Source organism: Petaurus breviceps, unplaced genomic scaffold (assembly GCF_028583685.1).
Source record: "Petaurus breviceps papuanus isolate PSGF00001 unplaced genomic scaffold, PetGlider_PUasm1.0 91041, whole genome shotgun sequence".
NCBI classification, from domain to species: Eukaryota; Metazoa; Chordata; class Mammalia; order Diprotodontia; family Petauridae; genus Petaurus; species Petaurus breviceps.
In genome coordinates, this window is record NW_027187400.1 from 8,891,116 (window position 1) to 8,901,159 (window position 10,044).

The following is a 10,044-nucleotide window of genomic DNA, read 5'->3' on the forward strand; positions in this document are numbered from 1 at the left end:
AATATTCAATATTGGAATAAAATTTAAAACTCATAGGTTATTCAATGGTTAACAAATCACAAGGATTGCCACTGAGGCCATCTATTGGCTATCAATATGTTGGAACCAGCTGGTACCAGCTCTCTAGAGATGACTGTTAAATTTTCAGTTTGATCATTTAAACTCCAGAAATCAGAAAATGCAACAAATCAGGGCTTGACTTATTATTTTGTCGATTGTATAAAGCTTAAGAAAGTAGTGGTGTAAATGTCAATGTGTAGATTAAACTGAAAAATATGCATGGGTGTTTTTTTTTTTTCCAGGATAATTAGTTGTTAAACATTTACCAGCACATACCTGAGGACACTTCAAGTTGATCTTGCTGAGTTAAAGTCCACTGATTGAGCTGTGCATCATGCTCTGTGATTCACATATTAGAGCTCCACTGGACCTCCTGATGACTTTTTGGTATGCAGATGACTAGGAAGTGATGTCAACAGCCTAAGCCTAGTTTCAATACTTTTGAAGGAGATTCTAACCTAACTGGTATGGAGGCAAGGATTAGGAGTGGTAGTCAGGTTTTGTGTTTGTCATGCTCTTCTGTGATTCTTGTTTCTTCTGTTTTGTTTTGTTTGACTATGTTTATTTTTTTTTTCATTTTTAAATAATATCTTATTTTCCCCCAATTATACTTAAAGATAATTTTTAACATTCATTTTTAAAAAACTTTTACTTCCTAATTTTCTCTCTTCCTCCCTCACCTCACTCCTCCCTGAGAGAGTAAGCAATTTGATATAAGTTATATATGCGCAGTCATGCAAAATATATTTCCATATTAGTCATGTTGTGAAAGAAGACACAGAATCAAAGGAAAAAACAAACCATGGAAAAAATACAGAAAATGAAAAATAATATGCTTCAATCTGCATTAAGACTCTATAAATTCCTTCTCTGGAGATGGATAGCATTTTTCATCATGAGTCCTTTGGAACTATCTTGGATCATTGTATTTCTGAAAATAGATAAGTCATTCACAGCTAGTCATCATATAATATTGCTGTCACTGTGTAACAATATTCAGGTTCTGCTCAATTCACTTTGCATCAGTTCATGTAAGTCCTTCCAGGTTTTTCTGAAATCAGTCTGCTGATCATTTCTTATAGCACAGTGATATTCCATTACAAACATATACCACAACTAGGTCAGCCATTCCCCAATTGATGGGCATCCTCTTGATTTCCAATTCTTTGCCTCTAAAAAAAAAAGCTGCTATAAATGTTTGATCGATGCTTAAGTTGTCTCTGTGCCTACAGTGTTCAAGGGCAATGACTGTTTGTATAAAGATTGTGTATTCTTTTAATGTAACAATATTAAGTAGTTTGCTTCTCATCTATCGAATTTTCCTCTACTTCTATATTTTTGTATTCCAATTTTTTTCATTTCTGTTTTGCTTCTTTTGAAAAGCTTTCCACTATGGATTCAATTTTTCTCTAATCTCCTAGCTGAGTTTTTAATGCTGTCTTAAGAGCTATAAATGCTGACATAGTCATTCCGAATTTCTTCTCATGCATATTTTTTAACCATTCTGGAATTTCCTGTTGCTGTTCCATGCTCTCTTGGAATTCTATAGGAGCCTACATTTCATCAAGCATAGATTCCCTTTGTCTTGTGACTTAAGATAGCTTTGTAATACCTCTGAGGATTTAGTGATTTAGTACTCATCCTTCCTTCTAGTGTTAGGATATGCTCTGTTGATTTATCTGCTTGTGCTCTAAATTTTTAGGTTGCTAGCATTTTTTTCCCTTATGTTTCCCCATCATGTTCTGACTCCTCCCCCTTTGCTGATAGTTACCATGCCAGGATTTAACAGCAAAGCTACTTTAGCCTCCTCTCATGTTAGAGGATTTAGCTTTCACCAGCTTTGGTCCAAGCCCTGAGTATCCTCTGAGGAGAGAGGACTGGCCCTGGTTGAATTTCCATCCTTTTTCTTTGAGGGTTTTTGCCCTTTCTCTGGCTTTCTTCCTTCCCTTTGCTGGCTAAATCAACATGGAAAGTCATCTGAAGAGCCTTCGAAGCCTTGGGGATTCCTAACCTAGGAGCTGCCTTAGGCAGAACACAGCACACTGTCCTTCCCCCATTCCTTCTCACATGGCCTGCCACTTATTCATTACCAGTGGAGGGTGGACAGGAGAAGTGTATCAATGTTTCATGTAGCAGAAGGGGATCCTATTTGGGGCCCTAAGCATAAATTTGCAGATTGGTTTATATATCCCTGCAGGGAATGTGGAAACTGGAGGCAGGAGGGTAATGAGTCAGTCCTTTAAGGATTTGTGTTTTTAGGTGTTATTCATGAGGCTTTTTTACCTTATTGGAAAACTCTTTGTCACCCTGTGGATTCAGTTATAATTCTTCTATGTCTGGTACATAATTCCTCCTTGGGGTCTTAGGGGTTTGTTGAGAGTTAGTAGTAGCTAAGGATGCCTAGTTTACTATTCCATGACCCAGAATTTGAACTCTTCAATAAAAAACAACTCAAATTTTTGCTCTCTCGTTTCCAGGCATTTTCTCTAACCATGCCTTATGCCTGTAATCCTCTTCCTTTTTATCTCTGCCTCCTGGCTTCCCTGGTTTTCTTTAAGTCCCAACCAAAATCCTGCCTTCTGCTGGAAGCTTTTTAGAATCCCTCTTAATTCGGGTGCCTTCTCTCTTTTAATTTCTCCCCCTAATTATCTCTTATGTAGCTTACGCCTATTTGTTTGCTTGTTGTCTTCCCCACTAGATGGTGAGCTCCTTGAAGGCAGGGACTGCCTTTTGCCTCTTTGTATCCCTGGTGCTTAGCACAGTGCCTGACACTTACTAGGTGCTGAATAAATGTTTACTGACTGTAGTCTCTTTAGGAGCTATAGGAAATCTTTCCTCTTGCCCCATTTAATGATGCCATCTCTGTTTTCTTTCTATTTCTAAATTTTTCTAAATTTTCTAAATTTCTAAATATTTCTAAAATATTAATAGCAGGCATTTATGGAGGTTTAAGGTTTGCAAAGTACTTTGCAAATACTAATTTGATTCTCACAATGACCCTGGAAGGCAGAGGCTACAATTATTCTCATTTTACAAATGAAGAAAATGAGGAAGAAAGATTAAGTGATTTGTCTAGGGTCACACACCTAGTGTCTGAGGGGGGCTTATGGGCTCAGGTCTTCCTGACTCCAAGAGAAGCACTCTATCCACTCTACCACCAAGGTAACTCAAAACTATGAATAACAAAAGTCTCACTGAGACTTGGGGTTTGGAGGAGTGTTTTTCTCTCAACCCACTCCAATTTCTAACTCCCATCTTCCTCTGGGACAATTGGGCCAGGCCATTACAGTTATTCCAGGGCTACTTCCTGAAAGATTTCTAGAAGAGATGGAAACAGACATATTTCTAAAAGGGATGGAAGCAACCGCACCTAGCTCAGCTATATCAAGGGTAAATAAACTAGACTGAGGCTTGCAAACATGGGAGTAGGAGATATTTTGTAGTCCCATCATATATGCTTGTGTTTTATTCTCCTGTGTTAGCCTCCCTGAGCCTCAATTTTGCTAATCAATAAAATGAGGAAGTCAGATTGCTGAGGTTGAGGGAACCATATGCTGAGGTTTAAGGTTTAGGGGTGCTTGAGACCCCAAAATATCAACATGCCAGATCCTGCCAAATGAATTTGACTCATCTTCTCTTAGTCAAAGTAAAGCAAAGTTTATTAAAGATTTGCCATAATGGGTAGACTTTTAAGGAGCCTAAGTATCTGTGGACTCTTGAATTGGACAAGTGGGCCGGAATAATCTGATACAGACCGAGTCTGCACTAGATTGAATTCTGAGCCCCCCTCATGGAGGCAAGATGGAGCTTATGTACAGAAAGATTGTGGGAGAATTTAGGGGTGGTCTTGAGGAGGAGTTTGGGGAGGGTCTTGAGGAGGAGTCTAAGGAGGATCTTTGATGGAACTGAGGTCAGCCTCCAGTATAGGAATTAAAGGTGGGAAGTAGCTGAAGGCTACCTGGAGATGAGGGACCATGGAGGTCTAGGCTAGTTTAAGGGTAACAGATTTGGGTATAGATATTTGATAGGATGAAGGGTGAGAAGTAGCTGAACAACTGAGGGCTAGGCTAGGTTAAGAGTAACAAAGATTTGGGCCCTAATAGCTATAATCAAGGGCTTATGGCCTCAGGCAAATGCCTAATCAAGTAGGGAGATTCAATTAGAGTTCAAGGGGTTTCCCAGAGCCTGTACCCCAACACAATGAGGTGATCTTGATGGGGTGCTTGGGATCTATATCTGTAACAGCAATTTGTAAAACCAATTGGCAACATCAGTCTGTAACATCAATTTGTAAAACCAGCTTGTACAATTGTAACTGCAATTTGTATTGTAAAATTGTAATAGCAATTTGTAAAACCAGTCTGTAAAATCCTTTTCCCAGCCTCAAACTCTGCCCCCTCACCCTATCTGCACTCTGCCTAGGCAACAACTTGTGACTCCTTTGTCCTGGCTTAATCTCCTCATGTCTCCTCCTGTCTGGCCCAAATCTCATCTCCAAGTTAAACTCCTCGAACTTTTATCTATGCACTGAAGTCCCTTACATCCATCTGTCAGTTCTGGCAATGGCAGCCCTACCCTTTAAAAGTAAAAGCCTGTGCCCCCTTTCACTTGCAGGTCCCCTAAGGATCCTTGCCCGCTGTAAAGCGTATAATAAACTTCTTCAACTCTGACTCCAAGTAAGGCTGAGCTGAATTCTTTCCAGACTGAATCGAAGGTTCTGGTCTTAGATGAGATCTGAGTTCCTGCTGAACCTAATAGCCATCCCTCATCAGTCTCCAATGTCCCTTCCAGCTTTAAATATAAGGACAGGGAATACACATCCTGGATACTGTTACCTCTCCCAAGACTTACCACAATGTGCTCTGCTAAGTGTTGAATGAGTGAAAAGATAAGTAGATAGATAGATGAATGGATGAATGGAGGAAATTATAGGAATAGTCAATTAGAATGACATTGGTATGAGATCAAAAGACAATGAACATGAGAAAGAAACAAACACTGAAACAAAAACAGATACTGAGACAAAAATAGAAATAAGAGGTGATGAGGTACAGGCTCTGGAAAACCCCTTGAACTCTGATTGAATCTTCCCATTTGATGAGGCATTTGCCTGAGACCATAAGCCTTTCATTGTGGCTCTGCCCAAATCTTTGTTACTAGCTTGGCCCTCTATTATCCAACTATCCCTCACCCTTGGTCCTCAACTGTTACACCCTTGAACTGGCCTAGCCCACAGTTGTCTGTGGTCTCCAGGTAGCCTCCAGCAACTTTTACTGGAGTCTGACCTCATTGACTCCTCCTGAAGACCCTCCCCAAACTCATTACTGGAGTCTGACCTCATTGACTCCTCCTAAAGACCCTCCCCAAACTCCTCCTCTAGACCACCCCTAGATTCCTCCCACAACCTTTTTATATATAAGACAACCATCTTGTTCCATGCAGTGTGAGAGCACCATAGAATTTTCTAGCATAGACTTGCTCTGTGTCCAATACAAGCCTTACAGATACAGAGGCTCCTTAACAGTCTACCCAGTATGGCAAACTTTGAATAAACTTTGCTTTTTCTTTGAGAGAAGGCTTGAGTCGAGTTCATTTGTCAGGACCCAGCATGTTGGTATTTTGGGGTCTTGTGCACCCCTAAATACTATACCTCATCATTTTATAATGACCTACTTCAGTGGTACTGCCCAGTTTGCATTTCTGTAAATATCCCCTTTCAGGACCCTGAGGACAGGGCTAGCTGACAGTGGGCTCAGAGTTCCCAGTTTCAGGTGGGTTCTCACCAGTTTATTTCCTCAGGACCTCTGTGGGCTTGTGGAAATTTGAATTTTCTTAAACCTGAGGCAGGCAAGCTTACCTGGAAATTGTCAAGTTGTTCTAATGGTTTCATGAATTCCCTAGGTGAATAATCACATAATGATTACAATAGCAGCTGGCAGCTAAATGATGATTTATGGGGATTACAAATGAGCTCCTCTATGAATTCTACTTACTGTTAAAATACCAGGGCAACAGTTGGGCATGCTTCACAACTATTTGTGTCTAAGGGAATTCATTTCACCCCCTCTTTTCAGCTAATTCCCCTAAATTTTCATTCAGATTCTTCTGCTGCTTCCATTTCTCCTCCTTTTATGGCTATTGTTGGCATGTCCTTTTCAGGTTCCCATTTTCTTTTGTTTGTTTGTTTTGGTTTTTGATTCATATTTCTTTGTGTTCCCTAACTTTTAGGCTCATAGGATCATAAACCCTGAGTTGAAAGAAACCTTAGAAGGCAACTAGTCCAGTGTGTCATTTTACAGATGAAGAAGATTGAGACACAGAAAGGCTAAGAAATTTACCCATGGTCACACAGGAATTAAGTGATAGATCTGAATTTGAATTCAGGACCCATGATTCTAAATTGCTTGGGAGAATTCAATGTTCTTTCTGATGAGGTACAGTCTCTGGGAACTCCCTTGAACTCTGATTGAATCTTCTCATTTGAAGAGGAATTTGCCTGAGGCCATAAGCCTTTCATTATAGCTCAACCCAAATCTGTGTTACCAGCCTAGCCCTCCTTTGTCCAGCTAGCCTTGGAGGCTAGATCCTCCCAAAATATCTATACACCCTTAAACTAGCCTAACCCTCCATTGTCTGTCATCCCAGGTAGCCTCCAGCTACCTCCCACCCTTAATCTCTCATTACTGGAGTCTGGCTTCATTTGACTCCTCCTGAAGACCCTCCCCAAACTCCTCCTCTAGACCACCCCTAGATTCCTCCCACAACCTTTTTGTATATAAGACTCATATTGCCTCCATGAAGACCGGAGAAATGATCTGGAGTGGACTCACTCTGTGTCAGATGATTCTGGCCCACAAGCATCACAGATAGGCTGTGATGAGGCTCCTTAAGAGTCTACTCATTATGGCGAACTTTTGATAAATTTTACATTTCTTTGGCTGAGAGAAGACTTGAGTCGAATTCATTCAGCAGGACCCAGCGTATTGGTATTTTGGGGTCTTGAGCACCCATAACCACTGAGTTCAACATTTTGTGGTTCCCTGACCTCAACATTTCCACTGGATCACATTGCTGATGACCTCTGGCTAGCCTTCAAAGTACTTTTTTAACATGTTGGGAGAGACACAGACAGCCCCTCACCTCTAGGAACCCCAGGTCTGATGAGGGATATAGTAACTTGCCCTAGAGAAACTTCCAGGGGATCTTAGGGGGAATTTTAGTTCCTGACCTCACAAAGCTCCCCAATAGAATGAAGCTCCTTGAGGACAGGGACTATTTTACCTTTATATTTGTTTCAGCCTAGATACAGTGCTTGGCACACAGTAGAAATTTAATATATGCTGTTGATTAGCTGCAGCCCTGGGGAATTCTTGGTCTGACTTAGTATCAGAGAATCATAAATCTAGTTAAAAGGCATGTCAGAAAACAGGAAAATGACAAATGATAAAGAGGATGTGGAAAAATTGGTACACTAATGCATTGTTGGTGGAGTTGTGAACTGATTTCAACCACTCTGGAGAGCAATCTGGAACTATGCCCAAAGGGTTATAAATAAGTGCATGCCCTTTGACCCAGCAATACCACCTCTAGGGCTGTTTCCCAAAGGGATCATAGAAGTGGGAGGAAGACCCATATGTACAAAAATAATTATAGCAACTCTTTTTGTGGTGGCAAAGAATTGGAAATTAAGGAGATGTCCATCAATTGGGGAATGGCTAAACAAGCTGTAGTATATGAATGTAATGGAATACTATTGTGCTATAAGAAATGAGGAGCAGACAGACATCATAATAACCTGGACAGACTTATCCAAACTAATGCTGACTGAGAAGAGCAGAACCAGGAGAAATTTGTACACAATTACAGACACAACATATGTGTGGCAACCAACTTTGATAGACTGGTCTCTTCTCAACAATGCAAGGTTATAAGACAACTCCAAAAGCCTCATGATGGAAAGAGATATCTACCTACATTCAGAGAAAGAACTACAGACTGATAATCATTTAATATCATATTTTGGCTGAGTTTGAATTAATCAAACAGACTGCCATGCCTCATTTTACAAAAAAAAAAAAAAAGGCTCTCTTTCTAGGTCAGCCACTCCAAAGACTAGATAAGGCTGGGAGTAGGATTTAAAACAGGCACCCTGAATCATAAATCCCAAATACACCCAGCTTTGTCTTGCTCTCTGAGTGAGCTAAGATGTAGAGCATAAAGGAGTGAGACAGAAGATCCCCGAGAATAAATTTGGAAGTGGATTTTATTACCTCGGGACTGCCAGGGTCACATACCCAGATCAGAGTGAGTTGGCATGGACGATGTGCTGATTTTTAAAGAGATTACAATAGTCAAGTTACTTAAGCTGAAACTACAATCAGTGATTGGTCAGTGTATATTTGAATTTTCCCCTGCCCTTGAAGTTTTTCCCTAGGCTGAGGGACAAGGGACCTAGAATGGGGGGAGAGGGGGAATATCTGGTAGGTGGGTGGGGTGGGCAGGGGAGGGGAAGAATGGAGCAGGGATTTTATCCTAGGCTGAAATTCCTGCTCACAGATCAATTAGGGGTAGGGAAGAGTGGAGTTGTGCTCAACCAGAGAATACCACTTCTTATGTCAAAAAACCAGAAGAGGCCTACTTTATGGCCTTTAAGGATGAGACCCTCAACTCATGGCACTAACTTGAGTAATGAGACTTTTTCTTATCTTAACATTTTCTGGGCATATACCATGTTATGGAATGTTAATGGTTAAGAAAACACAGGTATCCTGGATTATAGTTTCAATTGACACTTTGTCAACTCTCTTGTTATATTGTATTTACCATTTATTCAGTTAAGAAAATTCCTTTCTCATACAATGATTAAACCATTGTATGGTAGGGATTATTAACATTATTAAATATTTTATATTATAATACAATTTTATAATATTAAATAATAACATTATTAACGTTATTAGACATTATATTGTGGGAATCATAAATTTGTATGACTCAGCCACCCTGTATGGGGATGGTCCTAAAATCTACTTAAGCTCTCTTATCCTTTTGTGTAGTCTTGCACTCCATGTACAAGTAGTAAAGCTAGCCTTAAGGGAATAACAAATAAATGCTGTAAATTTATATTACTATTTGTTTGTCTCCTTTAACCAAACCTTTGAAACAGGTCGACAAAAGTTTGAATGCAGATTGAAGCAAACTATCTGCTCTCTTACTTTTTCTTGTTTGGTTTTCTTTCCTCTTTCCCACTGTTCATTCCATTGGTTATAATCCTTCTTTACAATGACTAATGTCTAATGTGAAAGTATTTGCAGATCCTATACTTGATTTCATGCCCACATGGGGGGGGGAGGGGAGAGGAGAGGAAGGTGGAGACAATTTGAAACTCAAGGGATTGTGGAACTGAATCTTGTAAACTAAACGTAAACAAACTAATAGAGACAGGAAAAAAAAGAAAATTTAAAAAAATAAAAGGCATGTCAGAGGCCATTACTGAGTCCCAGGGAGACTTGATGATTTGCCCAAGGCCACAAAGTCAGTACACAGCAGAGACAGGATTTGAACGTGGGTCCTCTCTTGTACCACACTATATGGGTGAAAATAATGACATTTACATGGGCTTTAAGGTTTGCAAATGTTTAATATAAATAATATGGTCTCAGGGAGCTCCCCATCTGAGTGGAGTGTCACATACCTCTTTTTTTTTTCTTTTTTGCAGGGCAGTTGGGGTTAAGTAATTTGCCCAGGGTTACAGGGCTAGTATTTTTGTGTGGGTGTTAAGTGTCTGAGGCCAACCGAAATCAGGTCCTCCTGACTCTGGGGCAGACGCTCTTCTCACTGCGCCACCTAGCCGCCCCTATATACCCTATATACCTCTTTCTGAAGAGATCTCAGGATCTTTCTGTCCCACCTTTTTTTTTTTTTTTTTAAAGCAATCGGGGTTAAGTAACTTGCTCAAGGTTACACGGCCAGTTATTTCTGGGC